The sequence below is a fragment of the Meles meles genome, chromosome 5 (assembly GCF_922984935.1).
Source record: "Meles meles chromosome 5, mMelMel3.1 paternal haplotype, whole genome shotgun sequence".
In the NCBI taxonomy this organism is placed as follows: Eukaryota; Metazoa; Chordata; class Mammalia; order Carnivora; family Mustelidae; genus Meles; species Meles meles.
In genome coordinates, this window is record NC_060070.1 from 119905055 (window position 1) to 119925740 (window position 20686).

At 46.6% G+C, this 20686-nt stretch overlaps 1 protein-coding gene and 1 pseudogene across 3 annotated transcripts in view; both read right to left on the reverse strand.

Moving 5' to 3' along the window:
- PPARD (peroxisome proliferator activated receptor delta) overlaps positions 1 to 20686 on the reverse strand; it is an 82556-nt gene that overhangs the window by 35454 nt on the left and 26416 nt on the right. The window lies entirely within an intron of this gene.
- Positions 1142 to 1838, reverse strand: LOC123942483 (annotated as a pseudogene).

The window sequence follows — 20686 nt, forward strand, 5'->3', positions numbered from 1 at the left end:
TCTCTGCCAAATAAACAAATAAAATCTAAACAAACAAACAAAAGAAATGGGCAAAAGATTGAACAGATACTTCACTAAGGAAGATACATAGATGACAAGCACACAAAAAGATGCTCAACATCCTTAATCATTAGGGAAAAGCAAATTAAAACCAGTGAGAGACCACTACATACCTATTAGAATGGCCAAAATGAAACAGAAAGTGACAACACTAATTGCTGATAGGGTTAAAGAGCAACTGAACTCTCATACATTGCTGGCAAGGATTCAAAATGGCATAGTCACTGTGAGAAAGAGATTGCCAGATAAATATATTCTTACCATAGATCTAGCAATCCACTCCAAGGTATTTACCTAAGTGAAATGAAAGTCTTTGTTTAAATCAGCATATGAATGCTTTTTCAAAATTGTCAGGAACTGAAAACTGAAAGGTCCCTCAAGTGAAGAACGGATAAACTAACTTACCAGGGACTACTATTCAACAATAAAAAGGAACAAATGAATGCAGTAGCAACAGATGAATTTCAATACATTGTGCTAAGTGAGAGGTAAAAAAAAATGCTATGTACTTTATGACTCCATTCATATGACATTCTGCAAAAGGCAGAACTATAGGAACAGAAAATGGAGTAGGAGTAAATGATATGGGGAGGTTTGACTATGAAGGAGTGGGCCAAGGGAATGTCATTGTTTTGAGGGGGTCACTGCACAGTTCTTTACCTGAATCATGGTGGTGGTTCATAACTATAAATTTGCCAAAACTCACAGAAGTGCACACCAAAATGGGTGAATTTTAGTGTCTGGAAATTTAGAAATAAAAATTTATAATGATCTAAGAATGACTTTTATATATTAAATGTTTATAGTAGTATCCTTAAATCATTCCATTATTTCCATTTGGCATTCATTTTGTGTTAATGTTCTCATCCTTTAACATTTTCTATGATCAAATATCTAGATCGGGTAGAGATCATTTTTACATGTTAATAAAATATATAGTCTTGTCACAATAAAGCGTTCCTCGTAATAATAAACCCTGCATTTAATATTATGTTTTTTCATTTTTTACAGAAAACCTCTGAAACTTTTACCACAGAAAAATAAATCAGGTTATGGCCTCTCGTTCTTTTTTTTTTTTTGAGGCAGATAAAAGTTTGTTTTGTTGAATAACTGATCTGTCTTATTGCCGAGGCCACTATGTACAGACAAAAAAGAGGGAGTTTTATTTCTTGGTCTCTTCCTCCTTGGACAGAGTCTTGATGATTTCCTTCTTCCTGGCCTGAAGCCGCTCTTCATGGCGCTTGCGAGCCTCCTTGGTCTTTGATCTGCGGGCCTCAGCCTGGTCAGCCAGAAGCTTCTTGCGAGCCTTGTCTGCCTTCAGCTTGTGGATGTGTTCCATGTTCCATCCGCTTGTTTTTGAAGACATTACCCTTCACTTCCAGGTACAGGCTGTGATACATGTGGCGATCAATCTTCTTAGATTCACGGTATCTTCTAAGCAGCCGGCGCAGAATTCTCATCCTCCTCATCCAGGTTACCTTCTCGGGCATTCGAGCATTGGCAGTACCTTTCCTCTTATCAATGCCCATATGCCTAGCTTTCTGGTGGGCCAAAGTGTTCTTCTGGCACTGAGCCCGGGAATGGACAGTCACAGGCTTCCAGATGATCAGCCCATCTTTGATCAGTTTTCGGATCTGCTGACGGGAATTGGCATTGGCGATTTTGTTGGTCTCTTTGGGATCCAACCAGACCTTTTTTTTGCCACAGCGGAGGACACTGGAGGCAAGCCTCTTCTGAAGCCTGAGCATACTCACGGTGGCTGCCACAGCGCCGAAAGAAAAAACCTGGCCTCTCATTCTTATTTAAAAACTCATACATGTGAAAAAAGACAAGTGTTTCTACCCTACAATCCAGTAATCATACTCCTGGGTATTTACCCAAAGAATACAAAAACAGCAATTCAAAAGGAGACACACACTGATGTATGTTTATAGCAGCATTATTTACAACAGCCAAATCATGGAAGCAGCCCAAGTGATCATCAAGTGATGAATGGATAAAGATGATGTGGTATATATATACATATAATGGAATATTACTCAGTCATAAAAAAGAATGAAATCTTGCCATTTGCAACAACATGGGTGGAGCTACAGAGTAAGATGCTAAGTGAAATAAGTCAGTCAGAGAAAGACAAATACCATATGATCTCACTCACTGTGTGGAATTTAAGAAATAAAAAACCCAAACAAATGAAAGAAAGAGAGGGCAAGATAAACAAACCATGAAACAAACTCTTAACTACAGAGAACAAACTGGTGGTGACCAGAGGAGAGGTGCGGGGGGGGGGGGGGGGGGCGAAACAGATGAAGGGAATTAAAGCACGCACTTGTCACGATGAGCATGGAGTAACATGTAGAATTGCTGAATCACTATATATTGTACACCTGAAACTAATATAACACTATGTTAACTATGCTGGAATTAAAATTAAAAACTTAATAATTTTTTAAAAAATATGACTAAAAACTCATAAATGAAATGTTATGAAAAATACAGAATAACTTATGATTTGGGGAATTCCTAGGAAACACAATTCCTGGTTCCCAAGTCCTGAAAAGTTAGGAGACATTGGGAATTCGGAAGTACCAGAATCTTGACACTTTGCCAGGCAGGCTTTGCTAGGACCCCACCAACCTAGCAACCTTCCACCCACCTCTAGCCAGAGACCCTCTATTAAAAAAATTGTTTACAGGATTGATTTGGGAACTCTGTGCACCAGCACTGACCTAGACTCACTCCTACAGGGGGATGCCAAAAGGAGTTAAGTGAGAGACTGCCCCTGAAGACAGTGAGCACACACAGGCTGTGTGACGGAGGCCACATGGGAGGTGGGCACTTCTGACGAAGAAATATTTCTAACTCGGGATGAGCAGGGATCATTTTGGAGTAGTTGCTATGGTCCTTCTTCCAACGGGGCCAGAAGGTTGGGAAAGGCACTCCCAGGGAAGGCCAAGTGAGCAGACAAAGCAGCTGAAAACACAGAGCAGCTCTGGGAACAGAGGGGTTCCCCGCTTTGGCTGGGGAGTCCACCTCTCTGATGGACAGATAAGGGGCCCCAATATGGATGGCCCTGACTTCCTACTTACTAAGTTGGACTTAATTCTGAGGCAAGGGGGAGGACAGAAGCAGAGAAGTGCTTTGGTTCCAATGCCTGTAAGACCAGAGAGAGGCTGGCAGACTCTCACTAGGGGGTTTCTGAAACAACTCAACTCTCAGCCCTTCCAAACACTACACTGTGTTCACCCAGAATTTTCCAGCACATCGGGCTCTCTACCTCTGGGCCTCCGCACAGGTTGTTCCTTCCAACTGGGACACTTCACCTTTCTTAACCTGACTAATATCTCCTCATCCTTCAAATCTCAGCGAATAGACAATTTCCTCAGAAAAGCCTCCTGCGATGTGCTCCTAAGTCACTGTATTTCCGCAAGCACAGCCCTTCCCACACTTTCCGGCTACTGCATTTTACTGACTTATTCTGGGGATATGCTATTTATTTGCTCCTTTCCTTACTCTGTAACAGGAATATTACACACCTAGGGTCACAGGGTATGGTTTGCATTAATCTTCCACATGTAGCCCCGTGAAGTCTTACATTTCTCAACAAGATCATCACCCAGCTCAAGATCCCAAACATTTCCAGCACCCCAGAAGGTTCTTCAGGCCCCTTTCCCAGTCAGGAACCACTAGTCTGACCCATACCAACACCAACCAGTTTTGCCTGCCATGCACACAGTGTCTCCTGGCTGCAGTGTGAGCACCCACGGAGTTGTTCTGCTGCTCTCTGGACCCCAAAAGGGCTGAGCACAAAGCAGGCCTGTGAGCATCTGCCAAATGAATGACGAGACCAGGCTAGACGGGGAAGCAAGAGTGCCTGGGGCCCCGAACCCCAGCCAATGTTTGCAACTCCATGCCTCTGCTCATACCTGAAATGTCCTCCCTTTTTTATTGGTCTCATTCCTACCACCAACTCTTGGAGAGGTTTGGCTCAAGTTCCACTCCCTTTGGGGAAGCTTGCCCCAAGGCATCCTCCGCCCACCACATTCATTCCATAAATGCTGCTTACCAAGTCCTTTCTGGGCACATATGTATGGACCTCTCAATCCTGCTCCCCAAACAATTGGAGGACACACGCTGTTTTACTCTTCATTAAACAAGAACCAAGCTCTCTCACCTCCTCACTGCTCACAGAGTATCCTGAGCTCCAAAAAATTTCTTCCGGTCTGTCTTCCCCCTAGGGCTAGGAGGATCACACCAGAAAACAGCTGTAAGAATGTTCTATAAGCCACAGTTCACTTGACAAATCTAAGGCACTGCTGGAAAATTATTGGCTATATGCACAACAAAAAAGATTGGAAAAAAAAAAAAAGAATGCAGTGGATCTGTACCTACTGATGGGGAAAGAGGTCAAAGATATACTTAAGCAAGGAGCCAGGTGTCCAAACAATTTCTATGCTTCCCACTGCCACAGAGGATGGGAGGAGGAAGAGGAGAAATACATATACACTTGAGTCTGTGCATGGAAAATTTTGGAAGAATACACAAGAAACCAAACACCCTTACTTGTACCCCCCGGGGAGTAGGGCTGCGGTCCCACAGTCATTCAGCCGCTTTTGGTCCTATAATTGTCTCACCTGTCGGCAGGGTATTTTTATATAAACAGACATTTTAACATAAAACAAGGTAAAATGACTGAAGTTCATCCTGAGCGTAAACTGAGGACAGCCTGTTGACAACTGGACTCTGGGCCCCAGAGTCCAAGCACACACCGAAACAGGCCTGGCAGCAGAATTTCAGCACAAGTCAGAGAGATGACAACAGCCCGTGGCTCACCTGTGCCAACCCCTGGGGCTTCGGGAGGAGCAGCATCTGATGCAATGCTACCTTCTGCTTAGCAGCCCAAAGCTAGGAGCTCAGAGCCTAGGGCCACAGGGGGCAAAGTGCTGCTCACCCTGCTGTGCGGCTCAAACGGGTCTGGGCCTCAAAGGGGCCTGGCTTCCCCACCTCCCAATGAACATGCCCAGGCAAGGTTGGGAGAAGCCACCTAAGGGGGAGGGGCAGAAGGACAAGGGCCCCCAGGGGGGCTTCTGGGCTTCCCGGCTCTCCCAGAGGTGGGAGAGAAGACTGCAGCAACCTTTCTTCAAGGGCCTGTCTCTTTCTCTCATCTGCAGCACCACCCACTCTGAAGCCTTATCCTTGACTTTGAGGAATTACAGGAGCTTCAAGGTCAACCAAGAAACTCCAGCTGCCAGATGAGCAGTGAGGTGGGTTCCATTATCACCTTCCTGGTTTATGCTTGGGTGGCCTCTTGGTTGACATCTCAACCTTGAAGTCAGACTCCCTGAGCTATTCCCTCATCCCCTAAGGAGCCCCCAAGATCCAAACAGTCCAGGAACCCAGTGAACAAAGTACTGTCCATCCAAGTGCCCAGTATCTCCTGGTTCACCTCAAATGAATGACTACAACAATCTTCTAAAAGGGTGCCTGCCTCCATTCTTTGCCCCCTCCCCAGTCTACAGCCAGAATGACTTTTGAAATCACAAACTGAATCACATCCACTTTCGTGCTTAGGACTCCTCAAAAACTTTCTGCTGCCCTAAGAATGAACTCAAGCTCCTGGCTGGGTCGTACAAGGCCCTTCTTGATCTGGGCTCTGCCTCTCTCTTCAGCCTTTCTAGGGACTGCCCACTCTGCTGCTGGCTCTTCCTTCAACAGCCTTGAAAATGATGGCCCTCCCCTCATGCTCCTCCCTGGCTTTGTCCCTGGCTGGCTCCCCTCCTTGCTGCACAAACCATCACTGTTGTTTTCACACAGTGACCACATCCTTAGATCTCCGTCCTGGGCTTCTCACCTGCTGACTGCCTCAACAGCACACAGAGGCCTCACAGGACCCTGTCACACCTCCCAAACCCAGTGATCCCTAGGTCAGGCCCCAGGCAGCCCTGCCCCTCATGCCCAGCAGGCAGCAAGTGCTCATGTCCTCTCTGGCTACCTCCCCCTGCAACTCCTCCCACACTCCTTGTCCCTGTCAGTGGGACGCCATCCCTGTGTCACATGGGCTCAAACATCAGCATCAGGTCCTTCCTTACTACTGACTCTTCAACTGTCCTTTGTCCCCTTTCCCTGGCTTTGCTGGCTCGGGCCCTGGACACCCCCACCCCAAACTGCCCCCAGGTACTCCCTTGTTGCAGTCCAGACTCCATCCTCCTTCCGGGGACATTTCTTAAGTCTGGACACGATCTGTCACAGCCCTACTCGCAAATCTCTTGCAGCTCGCTGTGCCGAAAAAAGAAAATCCAACTCCTTCCTGTGGCATCCAAGGCCTCCCACGCCCTGGCCCCAATCTATCGTTCCAGGCACCGTGTGGAAGGGCAGTCACAAGAACCGATGTGGGCCAAGTGCTTCCCACGTGCCTCTTAATCTCTGTAACAACCAGGATCACAATTTGGCAGGTGAGGAAACCGAGGAGGGCCGAGTTAAGTCACTTGCCCAGGATCACAGTGAAGCTCATGAGTGTGCTGGGTCATAAATGTCAACCTTTTAACCCATTAGTAATCCCTGAAAGATAACATCCTTAAGGACCAGAATACATCTTTAAAAATAATCTTGGCAGCAAGCTCCCTGGGGGACTCCCTGAATTCCCAAAGGGAACTGGGTGAGGGGCGGAGGAGGAGAGAGGGCCAGCGGTATCCCTGAGATCAAAATCAAAGAGACCACAGGTCAAAGAGGCACCTGATTACTTCATGAGGATGAAATAATCATGCCTATCTTATGGGACTGGGAGAAGGATTTTACTCCTCTAAAGGTTTCATTTGATGAAAAGCTGCCAGGGACACAGCAAAGCATAGCCAATGTCAGGGGGCTGGTGAGGAACACCCCTCCTGATGGCCACCCTGTTCCCGGAGTGAGAGTGGGCCATGTGCCTGCCCCTGGCCTCTAACTGCCTGTGGGCCTGCAACCTGGATCTCCAGATGGGTGGCCTCAGCCCAGAGCTGCCCGCTCAGCTGCCAACTGTTCCCACTTCCTCAGGTCCTAGGGGCTGTGGCTGGGGCCAGAACGAAGGGGCAAAAACAAGCCTGGCGACGATGACCACGCTGGTGACGGCAATACAAGTGAGAGTGAGCAGAGGAGAAGGCACAGAAGAAGGCTGGCATGACAAACTCAGGAGAATGCCTCGGTGGCCCGGCGGGCATGTGGTGTGCGAGGTGTGCTTGCTTGTGCCTTCCTCCATGACACCCCTCTTTTTCTATGACCCTCACGCTGGCTGTGCTTGTTAACATATCTGTATCTCCCCTCTGGAACGGGGACTTCCTCGCCTGTCCTAATAACTAGCAGACCGCAGGTGCTAAATTCATGCTGAATGAATCGTGGCAGACTCTCCTTACAAGTCGTTAACCCAATATCCACTCTCCCCTTTCCCCTTAGTTATAGAATCTGGATTTTATTTCAGGTGGCAACATGTCCAGCTAAAAGATTTCTCAGCCTCCCCTGCAGCTATGGGAGGCCAAAGAGGGAAGTGGAAGCTACTGGGGGTAGGGGGACTTCCAAGAAAGCTCCTGAAGAGGGAGGAAGACAGCTTGGCATACGTCTTTTCTGTTTCCCCTCACCACCCTCCTTCCTGGAAACCTAACTTGATGGCTGGAGCTCCGCAGCCATCTTAGATCATGATGCAGGTCTGGGCTTGGAAGCCACACACTAAGGATGGCAGAACAGAGAGGCTGGCCAGGCTTCCCCAGATTTCTTTTAAAAACCTAACAGAATAAACTTCTACTGGTCTAAGCCACTGCTCTTTCTGATCTCTGCTTACCAACTGCCAAATGCAATTTGCAACTGATTCATGAATAAACCAATTAAACATGTTTTCTTAACTTACTCATCGCTGACTTGCAGTTCAAAGGCCAGTCACCACCTCTAACCTCTCTGGCCCTTGCAATACAACAATGATTTGCCATTAATTTGGGACACCAGGGAGACAGAGGGACAGAAACAATGCAAGGATGAGGTGGTACAAGGTGGTAGGGGATAAAGGTGGCAGCAGGAAGGGGAGCAGGAAAATGAGGGGCAGAAAAGAGAGGGATGTGGGGGGAAGGCAGGGTAGGAATACAGGGCGAAGTGTGTCAGAGAAAAGGAAAGGGGAAGACGAGAAGCAGGGCAGAGACCATGCAGGGAAGGGGAAGGGAACGGTGTCAAGATGTGCTGCGACAGCAGTCACCATTTAGAGAGCATGTGCCGTGGCCTGGGCATTATGCCAGACATGGATGATCCTCTCTAATCCTCATCCCCCTGAGGTCAGTGCTATCATGCCCATTTTACAAATGAGGTAACTGTGGCTCTGAGATATTAAATAATTTCCCCTCAGTCACAGAAAGTGGTAGAGGCAGAAGACATTCCTGATGTAGCCTTAAAAGGGAGGGAGGGGAGACATCACTCTTCCCTCTTTCTTTCTCTATCCTGCTGCCTGGAATGCAGATGTGACAGCTAGGCCCATGACAGCCACATTGAACAACAGTCACACCCTAAAAATGAGAGAGCAAGGAACGGGAAGGAACTTGGGTCCATAATTTATGACTTAGTGGAGCTTCCACACCTACCTGAGACTACAGACTACCTAAACCACTTGGAGTCCCTATCCATAAATCCACCTGTAGCAACTTCAGACCTCAATTTGCTCAATTTCCCCCCAATCCTCAATAACAGATTCCAAGGTCCACTCCCAGAGATCCTGATTCAGCAATCACTTTGAGATGTACTCTCCTAGAAAAATGGAGTCAGATTAGAAAAGGCAAAGGAACAATCTGAGAGTCCATGGGAAAATCCTTGATGCCTCAAAAGCAGCAATTGCTGGCTGCTGATCTGCCCCCAGGAGACCAGCAAGTGCCACTGTAAAACTAACCTGCCATTATGTAAAGAAATGGGATGAAGGACAAGTTCATAAAGACACATTTGGGGCCATTCCTCAGAAACCTAAAAGGTGGCCCTAGACATCTCAGACCAGTCTGTAACAGTGCTAGCAAATCACCCAAGAAAAAATATACTGATGGTCCAAACCGCCCAAAGCAGGAGAACTAGGCTGTTGTGAGGGCCAGCTTTGCACAGAGAAGCACCACTCTGAGTTGGTCTCCCATGGTCGCCTGCAGCTTCCTGTGTGCTAGAAATTCTCTTCAACTCATGTCCCAGGAGAGGGGCTGTGTTGTTACTGTTTTGGTGTCTTCGGGAGGAAGGCCCAGCACAGCAGTGAGCATACAGGTTCTTAATTCACGGCTACAGACTGAGAATGGTCAGGAAAGAACTAAGAGAACTGAGGTGTTGGCCGAGCCATCCACCAACCCCTAGCCCTATGCCTCCCTGAGTTGAGGTTGATTCCTAAAGCCCCAGACATGGGGACTTAGAGTCAGTGCGGTCATTCCTCATCCTCCCACCAGACTACTGTCTGCCAGACACCCTCTGGGGAATCTTCGAAGATCAGGTTCCCTTCTCTTCTGAAGCTATTCCTGTTTTGGAGTCCCAGGAGTCCAGAGGATTCAGGCAAAGCCAAAGAGGGCCGGCACAGGCCTGTTTAGCTCTGGCCCAGGCCTACCCAAGCTATCCTTTCTAAGGGACAGAAACCTGAACTGGGCTTTCAGTCATGGGCATAGGTGACACGTAGCTCTGAACACCAGAGTTTTTACACCCTGGTCTCCTTGGAGGCCCCGACACAGAACCGTCCACTCCTAAAGCAACTGTCCTGTTCAGAACTGCAGTCTTATTCTTAAGTTAGAGGTTCTTAGGGTCCACTAGGGATTATAATTAAATTATAATTATATAAATTTATAATTATATATACTATATAAATTAAATTATAATTATAATAAAGTTTGTATTACTCTCCCCGGAACTTGGAGAAGCAAGTTTGGGGACGGAATGTGGGCATGCATCCTTAAGGCCAGAAACCACTTTAATTTGCAGGATTCCGTGGCTTTTTTCTGGCTTTAAGTCTTGCTTTAAGTCTCTGGCACCAGCAGCTAGATTGAGAACTGCTACCTCGTGTCCCCCCGCCACACTGCCATCAACTGGGCATAAAACTTATAAAAAGACGGGGGCGCCTGGGTGGCTCAGTGGGTTAGGCCTCTGCCTTCGGCTCAGGTCATGGTCTCGGGGTCCTGGGATCGAGCCCCACATGGGGCTCTCTGCTTGGCAGGGAGCCTGCTTCCCCCTCTCTCTCTGCTTGCCTCTCTATCTACTTGTGATCTCTCTCTATATACCAAATAAATAAAATCTTAAAAAAAAAAAACTTATAAAAAGACGAACTCCCTGCTCTCTCTACCTGCTCTCTCTCTCTCTCTCTCTCTCTCTCTCTCTCTGCATTGGTATCTTTTGCCACTCCCAGCTTGCTTCTATTTGACTAGAGAAATTCGATGCAGTTCCATTCCACAGGCAATACGGAGCAGCCACTAAGTGACAGACAGAACAAACACCAAGAAGAACAAGACCCTGTTCAAAAGGGGTCAGAGGGACACATATAAACAAGCAGCCACCCACAGAGTGATAATTACTATAGAAAGAGACCCCAAGCACAGACAGAGTAATGGCCACTCTGCCAAGGGGAATCAAGGAAGGAAGTCATGGGGAGACAAGCACTTCTCAGGAGGGACAAGCATGTGCAGGGGTCGGAGAGTATGGCCTGCTGGAGACAGCATCCATGGAGGGAGTTAATAGGGATTAGCTTACTATAATGCCTGGTGCTGCCATTTTACAGATGAGAACACTTGAGGCACAAAGACAGTAACTTGACCGAAATCACAAGTTACAAAAGGATGAAGACAGGTTCCAAAACTAACAGGTGGATTCTAAAATCTAAGCTTTTTTCAAACATCACAGGACACATTGTGTGCAGAGTTCAGTTGGCTGAAGTGTAAAGTTTAAGAGTTAAGTTTATGCAGGGGCGCCTGGGTGGCTCAGTTAAGCGTCCAGTTCTTGATTCTGGCTCAGACCATGATCTCAGAGCAGTGAGATGAGCCCTGTCTCGGGCTCCATGCTCTGCATGCTTAAGATATTCTGCCTCTCTCTCTGCCCCTTCCCCTGTTCTCTCACCTGTACTCTCCCAAAACAAAAACAAAAAACAAAACACAAATTAAAGAGCTAAGTTGCTGCAGGACAGGCAGAGGCTGACCACGAAGGGCTTCATACACGATGGGAAGAATGTGGGCTTGATCTTTCAGCAATAGAGTAGACTGAATTATTAAGAAAGACCTTCCCTGTCCCACTACAGTCACACAGAAATACTAGAAAACAGATATTCTTAAACATACAGCCAAATCTGAAAGAGAAATAACCCTATGTGCCAGAAATGACAAGAACAATGGAAACATGAACAGTAAGTGGAACTGACACCAAAATGACCCACAGACGTTTGAACCCACATCTGAAGTGGTTTTAATGGCTGGCTGTGGCTGCGAGTCCCAATACCAAGATGAGAGCCTCAAAGGGCTGCCCAGTTTAGGAAAGCAACAAGAAGCTGGCACTTTCTCCAAGGCTCTACTGGAGGACAGGTCACCTATAAGAAGCTAAACTGCTCAGCTAGCCACACCCATGGAACTGAACCTGATTTGACACTCACAGAGCGGTGAAGAGGCACCAAACCGAGAAATGAACATAAGAACTGAGCCAGAGGGTGTCTGGGTGGCTCAGCCAGTTAAGAATCTGCTTTTGGAGAGAGAGTCAAGTATCATATGGTCTCACTTATTTGTGGAGCATAACAAATAACATGGAGGACATGGGGAGATGGAGAGGAGAGGGAGTTGAGGGAAACTGGAAGGGGAGATGAACCATGAGAGACTATGGACTCTGAAAAACAACCAGAGGGTTATGAAGGGGCGGCAGGGGGGTGGGGGTGGGGTGGGAGGTTGAGGAACCAGGTGGTGGGTAATAGGGAGGGCACGTATTGCATGGAGCACTGGGTGTGATGCCAAAACAATGAACACTGTTATGCTGTAAATAAACAAATAAAAATAAATATTAAAAAAAAAAAAAGAAAAAGAATCTGCTTTTGGCTCAGGTCATGATCCCAGGGTCCTGGGATCAAGCCCTGAATCAGGCTCCTTGCTCAGCAGGGGGTCTGCTTCTCCCTCTGCCTGCTGCTCCCCTGCTTGTGCTCTCTCTCTCTGTCAAATAAATAAAATCTTAAAACAAACAAACAAATAAAAAACAAAAAGAAACACAAAACTGAGCCAGGACCACTGAAACAACAATGTCCCCACCAGAAGCAAACTGCTCTTAGGGATAGTTTCACAACCCAAGACACAACACTTACCCTTAAAGCAGAGTCCTTCCTGAAGATGAGCTCACAACCCAAAGTCATAAACCATGCAAGGAAATAAACCACCAAGAGGAAGAGACCAAAAAGGAGTAGTATCATCCCCCAAACCAGAAATAATAAAACAATCTGAGCCTTAGTAATGAGAACATTTAAGATCATTAAAGAGCTAAAACAGCAAAAAAAACAGATACGGAGACTTGAATGGTAGAACGGTCAACATATATCTAAGAGGAATTCCAGAAAGCCAGAGTAGAGAAATGGGAGAGAACTGAAGAGATAAAGAAGAATTTCCAGAATTTATTTTATTTTTATATATTTTAAATTTTAAGTAGGCTCCATACCCAATGTGGGGCTTGAATTCATGACCCTGAGATCAAGAGTCACATGCTCTAATGACTGAGCCAGCCAGGTACCCTGAGAATTTCCCAGAATTTAAAAAAGTATTAAATATAAGATGTTACAGGGCATCTGGGTGGCTCAGTCGGTTAAGTGTCCACCTTTGGGGATGCTCAGATCAAGCCCTAAGTCAGGCTCCCTGGTCAGTGGGGAGTCTTCTTCTCCCCCTCCCTCTCTCCCTGCTCATTCTCTCGCTAATAAAGATAAAGTCTTTATAAATAAATAAATAAATGTATGATGTTAAGTATCCTGGACTTTAAGAGCTGCATGCTCCTCCAACCAGCCAGATGCCCCAAGATGTGTAATTTCCAAACCAGTAAAGGGAATAAAGAAAACTCCAGCAATCTAACAGAAGGCAGGAAAGGAGAAAAATAGGCAAAAAAGGGAAAGTATAAGGAAAGTATGCAAAAACATGATATATTTAAGTCAAATACCAAAAATGTAAATAATCATACTGACTCAAGACAGATTTTCAGATCTGATTTAAAAATTTAAATGCAGCCACATTCTATTTATGAAAGAAAACTCCTGGAACATGAGGAAACAGAAGGTTGAAAATCAATGCAAATAACAAGCCCCAAGCTGAAGTAGCGCTAATGTCATCCAACTTTAAGGCAAAAAGCAGAAGAAATATTTAGAAGGAAATTAACAAGACTTGGTGACTGAATAAAAGAGACCATGGAGAGAGGGAAAAAATGGAGGGCCACTACGAGGTGACCAGGGGAGTGGGGACACTCCCAATAAGGCAGGGACTCTGGAAGAGGAGGGCTGGCAAAAAATACAGGGGTCACTTTGGGCCTACTAAATTTCTGGAACCCTAGAGACCCCCAGGTGATGATGTTTCATGAGCAGTTACAGATAGTCACAAGTTCAGTGTGGGTTATTCTGCAGTTTTCCAGAGAAGAATCTTAACACTCAGTATTAAGAATGTACATAATTCCTGGGGGCGATTGTATGGCTCAGTTGGTTAAACATTTGACTCTTGATTTTGGCTGAAGTCATGATCTCAGGGTTGTGAGACTGAACCCCGAATCAGGCTCCACACTCGGCACAGGGTCTGCTTCTCTCCCTTTCCCCCTACCAAAAAAAAAAGGAATGTATAAAATCTTGTTTCTTAAAAAAAAAAAAAAATCCCCCAAACAACCAAATCCCAGGTGCTAGTCCCAAGAATTACAATGACCTTGGCATTAAACCTGTATCTCCTTTTGATGCTTGGTCCATCCAAACAATGCCCCTGTTGGATGGTGAGAGAGGCAGCAACTGACTCCAAGAGGGGCAGTGCACAGGGCTTCAGGAGCCACGTCAGGTCCCATGTACAGAGTGGAAAGCTCTTTGGAAGAAGGAACCCTGCATCTCATGGCCACGGGAAAAAGACTCGCTAGAAGTGGGGGTCAGGAGCCAGAGGGTCCCCCTGGTTTGCTAGCAGTGGGTTGACTACTCCCACTGCTGAATCCCCCCAGGTTCAACTCCAATAATCAAATAGTTACCCAGTGCCCAATCCTGCTCCCAGGGGGTGTGCGTTGGTATAAAGAACAACCATAATACAAAAAAGACTAGAACAACCCCCAGAAGAGAAATACCAAGAGCTCTGGGTTTAAGAATGACAAGCTCCCCTGTGCAGTGCAGGGGAAGAATCTTGAGTTCACAGAAGAGGCAACATTGGAAATGTTCTTTCTGCATGTCCCCTTGTTACATAATTCTAGGAGCACCAGGATTTCTACAATTGTGCCTCCCAGGGGCTCAGGGCCTCAAAGCACTTACTGCTCTCCATAGTGGGAGCTGGTCCTTTCTAACAATATTTATTAGGGCTTATAAAGAGGCAGGCACGCACCAAATGTTTTTTATGAGCATGCTTTCATTCAATCCTTTCAATTACCTTCTAAGGTGTGTACCACTTATTCTCAGTTCACAGGTGAGGAAACTGAGGCTTAGAAAGGCAAAGAGAACTTGCTCAAGGTCACTGAGGTATGGTCACTGAGCCTGAATTTGAATCCACCACGTCAATCTCCAGAGCCCACATTCTTTTTTTAAAGATTTTATTTATTGGGGCGCCTGGGTGGCTCAGTTGGTTAAGCGTCTGCCTTCAGCTCATGTCATGATCCCAGGGTTCTTGGATGGAGTCCAGCATCAGACTCCCTGCTCAGGGGATAGTCTGTTTCTCCTTCTCCTTCTGCTCCTCCCCACTGATTGTTCTATCGCTCAAATAAAAAATAAAATCTTAAAAAAAAAAAAAATTTACTTGTTTATTTTAGAGAGCGAGTGCGAGCAAGGAGGGGACAGAGGGAAAGAGAACCTTGAGCAGATTCTGTGCGGAGCACAGAGCCCCACAGGGGGCTCAATCCCACGACCCTGAGATCATGACCTGAGCCAAAACCAAAAGTGGGAAGTTCAACCGACTGAGCTGCCCAGGCACTCCTCCAGAGCCCGTACTTATAATTGCTTTGTCATACCACATCACGTGTATACATGCTCTGCTTACGCTCCTAGACGATCACATCCTCATAGACCCCTGCCACAGCTAGCACCAAGCACAGCACATGGATGAGAACGCTGCAGCAGGACGACAGAGGGAGGGGCTGGCTTTGAGTCAGAGGTCCTGGGCTTGCCCCAGCTTGAGTGCTCGCTGTAGAAGCTCAGTGAATCTCTCCAGTTTTAAACAGTGTCAAGCACAGTGCTAGACACTACCACATAACCTAACCTGCGTGACAATCCATCAGCCCCATTTTCTTGAAGAGGAAACTGAAGCTCAAGGGGGTTCATAAACTGTCAAAGGCCCTCAGCTAATGAGTGAGAGAACCAGAATCCAAACCTAGACTGCACTTGTAGCTGCTAGACAGACATAAAGCCTTGAACATCTTCTCCAGACCTAGGAATGTGGAGGAAGAGGAAGGCAGAGAACCCTGCCTTTGGACTTGAGAAGACTGAACGAAATAAAGAACATGGAATCACTGTGCACTGGGAACACTATCCCTATTCCAGGCTGAGGGAAGGCCCAGAGGTCAGCAAGCACGAGCTTGTACCTAGCCACAGTGTAGGCAAGAATCCCGCAAAGAACCATTTTCCAAAGAAGGTCACATTCACAGGTTCTGTGGATTAGGACACGGACATGTCCCTTGGGCAGCCACTATGCAAACCATGAGAGGTGAAATCAGAAGAGTGGGGATACACACTGATAGAATGGGAGGGACACCTGTGGATGGTAGAAGAGAGAAGGGTTCAAGCCGTCACTCAGCTCCCAGGAACTGAGAATGGTATGTTCGGAATAAAACGGAGACAAGGGAAGGAAGGGGACAGAGGTGAGTTCTGCCTTGAAAACTGAGCACTCCAGTAGCCAGGGGGACATATAGGTCTGGCATTCAGCAGAAAAGGATTTGTGGCAAGAAGTTCAGTATTTTGGGGCACCTGGGTGGCTCAGTCAGTTAAGCGTCTTGCCGTCAGCTCAGGTCATGATCTCAGGGTCCTGGGATTGAGCCCTATGTCGGGCTCCCTGCTCATCAGGGAGTCTGCTTCTTCCTCTCCCGCTGCCCCTCCCCATGCTTGTGTTCTTTCTTTCAAATGAATAAATAAAATCTCTAAGTAAAAAAAAAAAGGGAAGAAGTTCAGTATTTTTCCCTACAAGGGAAGAAGTTCTTAGCCAGGAAGGACCAAGAGGGTGAGAGGAGCCGAGAAAGGACAGAGCACTCAGCACACTCACGGGCAGACAGAGGAAAGAGGAAGAGGAAGGAGGATAGCAAAGGCACAGAGAGGAAGGGACCCGGGGCCAAGGCAAGGAGGGAGATGGTTCGCCTGGGAGAGGGCAGGCCGATCTCTTTCTGCTGCCTATTTCTACAGTCTAACACGGCAGTGGGCACGGAGCGAGCTGAAGTACGACTCAAACAGTGAACAGCTGTGTAGGAGACCAAGCAGGAGAAATTTAGGAGACACAAAAAACAGAAGTGATGGCATCTGTAGCACTTGTGATGTCCGTGGTTCCAAGAGGCAGGATCCCAGGAGAGAGACGTGGGTGAGCGGGCGAAGGGTTGGCACAGACTCTACGTGGAATGTGATCTGAAAGTCATAGGAGGTGAATAAGAGGAGAAGCAGCCAGCATTTGTGGGAGAAGGTGAACTGCCAGGGCTCTAACTGACCCCACACAAGGACACATGGGCTCTCTGCTACACACAAGCACCATCCCGGCCAACCGGCTCTTCCTTCAAATCCCGTGTCTGTTCCACATGCTTCCCTAGAAGACACGCAGATGCCACAGCTCATCTGCAGAGAAAAGGACTGCCGCCCCGACCTGGGGAGACCTGCCTGCAGCCCTGGCAGCTCTCGGGGCAGCTCATCCGCATGGGTGGGTAGCCGGCTTTCCCAGACAGGAACTGTGTAGACAGGAGCAGGGCCTGAGGCCTGCAGTGACTCGGGCAGTGTCTACCAGCCCTGGCGGTGCCCACCATCCTCAGAGGGGGCACACTGGGCTGACTGTGTCACTTCCTGGAAGCATTTCTTCAGTTCTATTTGTGAAGACACATGACTTCCAGAGTGATATCTCTCCCGATGACTTCAAATGATGTTTCTTTTTTTATTTTTATTTATTTGACAGAGAGGTCAGAGAAGAAGGCAGAAACAGAAGGGGAAGCGGGCTTCCTGCTGAGCAGAGAGCCCGATGAGGGGCTCGATCCCAGGATCCTGAGATCATGACCCAAGCTGAAAGCAGAGGCTTAACCCACGGAGCCACACAGACGCCTCTCAAATGGTGTTTCAATCAGCAGCTGGAACCAATGCTCTATACATACTTAACCAATCCAACTCTACTCACTCCCCAGCACATCCACACACCACAGGGCACGTGGTCAGAAAATGCCTCGCAGCCTCTCTAAGGGCAATGGGGAACCACACAGTACCACAGGGCCATGAAGAAGACCCAAGAGGTCAGAGCCGCCATCTTACCCAACAGACAGAACTTCTGAGGCCCACAGAAGGGGACAGATGAGTACGTACTCCTAAACTAACTGGCTCACAGGTCAGAGAGTGCCAATTTACAAAACATCACAGGGCTTCCGCTATAAATTAGCTTTATAAAGTCAAGCACTCTTGCAGACTGCAGACAGGTAAATTAATATACCTCTCTGGAATTTGGCAGTTTGGTGAAGTTTATCAATGGCCTTAACATTCTGGTTCATTCAAATTATATACAAACAAACAGACACTCTTAAAACTGAATACCTACCAACTAGCCTGGAACAAGGCTGGGGAGTGGGGAGACAATGTTAACAAGACAAAGTGGGTATCCTCAAAGGGCTTCTGTTCTAGTGAGGAATTCAGACAGATTAGCAGTAAGTTTTGTTGTTGTTTTTTTTTAAGATTTTATTTATTGGGGCACCTGGGTGGCTCAGTAGGTTAAAGCCTCTGCCTTAGGCTCAGGTCATGATCCCAGCGTCCTGGGATCGAGCCCCACATCAGGCTCTCTGCTTGGCTGGGAGCCTGCTTCCTCCTCTCTCTCTCTCTGCCTGCCTCTCTGCCTACTTGTAACCTCTATCTGTCAAACAAATAAATCTTTAAAAAAAAAAAAAAGATTTTATTTATTTATTTGACAGAGAGAGATCCTAAGTACACTGAGAGGCAGCCAGGCAGAGAGAGAGAGAGAGAGAGAGAGAGAGGGAAACAGGTTTCCCACTGAGCAGGGAGCCTGATGTGGGGCTCGATCCCAGGACCCTGAGATCATGACCTGAGCCAAAGGCAGAGGGTTAACCCACTGAGCCACCCAGGTGACCCTAGCAATAAGGTTTTTTAAAAAGATTTTATTTTTTTATTCTAGAGAGAGAGAGAGTGCTCACGTGAGCAAGGAAGGAAAGGAGCAGGGCTGGGAGAGAGGGAGGTAGAAAGAATTTCAAGACCCTCCTCCCCAATGTGGGGGGCCTCAATCCCACGAACCCAAGATCATGACCCAACCAGAAACCAAGAGGCCGACACTCAACAAGTGAACCATCCAGGTGCCCTAACAGTTAAGCAATAAATTAACAAACAAGATGATTTTTGAGTACAGGAAGCATTAGATATAATAGCAGAAGATGATAAATAATTATCAGCAGAACTGGTTATATAAGCTCAGATACACTCATAAGACGGAATACTATTCTGCTTTGTTAAAAATGCATTCTTGGGGCGCCTACGCCCTAGAGGGGAGGTCCCTGCTCAGCGGGAAGTCTGCTTCTCCTCTCCCTCTTCCCTGCATTACCCGCTCCTTGTGCTCTCTCTCTCAAATTTCAAGTAAATAAGTAAAATCTTAGAATAAAACAAAATTAAATTAAAAATGCATTCTTGAAAACTATATCCAAATTGCTAGTGATATAAATGTTTAAAGTATCACAATTATGTTCGGTGAAAGAAGACAATCACAAAAGACGACATATTGTATAACCCCATTTCTATAAAATGTCCAGAGAAGGCAAATCTGTGGAAACAACAAGTAGCTGAATGGTTGCCTTGGGCTGGGGGCAGGGGACGAGATAATGGGGAGTGAATGCTAATGGATACAAGACTGCCTTCTAGGATGATGAAAAGGTTCTAAAATTAAATTAGAGCAATGGTTACACAGCTCTGCAAATATACTCAAAACCATCAAATTGTACATTTTAACTGATGAGCTTCATGGTATCTGAATTCTATCTCAGTAAAGCTACTAAATAATAGTATCACAATATGACTTCAACGTGGTTTTCAAAAAGATAGTGTAGGAAGGTATGTGTGTGTGTGTGTGTGTGAGAGAGAGAGAGAGAGAGAGAGAGAAGGCAGGAAAGAATGAATATTCATGAAAATATTGACCGTGGTAATTCTCTGGGAGGAAGATTCTAAAGTAGCTTTTATTTTCTTCTTTATATTTCTCTGTATTTTCCAAATATTCTAAAATGAAGACGTTAGTTGTTTAACTGACCAATCATCTAGGGTTTCAAAAGATACAAGAGGACCTTAAGTAGATCCAAGATGCAGAACTAGAAAGGTCTGACTATTGTCTTAACTTGGCTATATCTAGGGTTGTCACAGTCTTTGCACCAAAGATAACCAGAGAACTGGGGCGCCTGGGTGGCTGGTACATAAACCCTCTGCTTTCGGCTCAGGTCATGATCCCAGAGTCCTGGGATAGAGCCCTGCATCGGGCTCTCTGCACTGGTACATAAACCCTCTGCTTTCGGCTCAGGTCATGATCCCAGAGTCCTGGGATAGAGCCCTGCATCGGGCTCTCTGCACTGCAGGGAGCCTGCTTCCTCTTCTCTCTCTGCCTGCCTCTCTGCCTAGTTGTGATTTCTGTCAAATAAATAAAATATTTAAAAAAAAAAGATAACCAGAGAACTAAGCCAACAAATTGTATATTCCAGATAAATCAGACCAAGTAGGTCCCAGTTAAGAAGGGTCTGCCAAGGGGCGCCTGGGTGGCTCAGCGGGTTAAAGCCTCTGCATTCGGCTCAGGTCATGATCCCAGGGTCCTGGGATCAAGCCCCGCATCGGGCTCTCTGCTTGGCTGGGAGCCTGCTTCCTCCTCTCTCTCTCTCTCTGCCTGCCTCTCTGCCTACTTGTAATCTCTGTCAAAAAAATAAAAAATCTTAAAAAAAAAAAAAAAAAAAAAGAAGGGTCTGCCAAGGGGTGACTGGGTGGCTCAGTGGGTTAAAGCCTCTGCCTTCGACTCAGGTCATGATCCCAGATTCCTGGGATCGAGCCCAGAATCAGGCTCTCTGCTCAGTGGGGAGCCTGCTTCCTGCTTCCCTTCCTTTCTCTCTGCTTGCCTCTCTGCCTACTTGTGATCTCTGTCAAGTAAATAAATAAAATCTTTAAAAAAAAAAAAAAAAAAAAGAAGGGTCTGCCAACTGCTGGCAGAACTTACTCCCCTCTGCAAATGCTTTAAAAGAAAACCAGTGGGGCGCCTGGGTGGCACAGGTGGTTAAGCATCCGACCCTGACT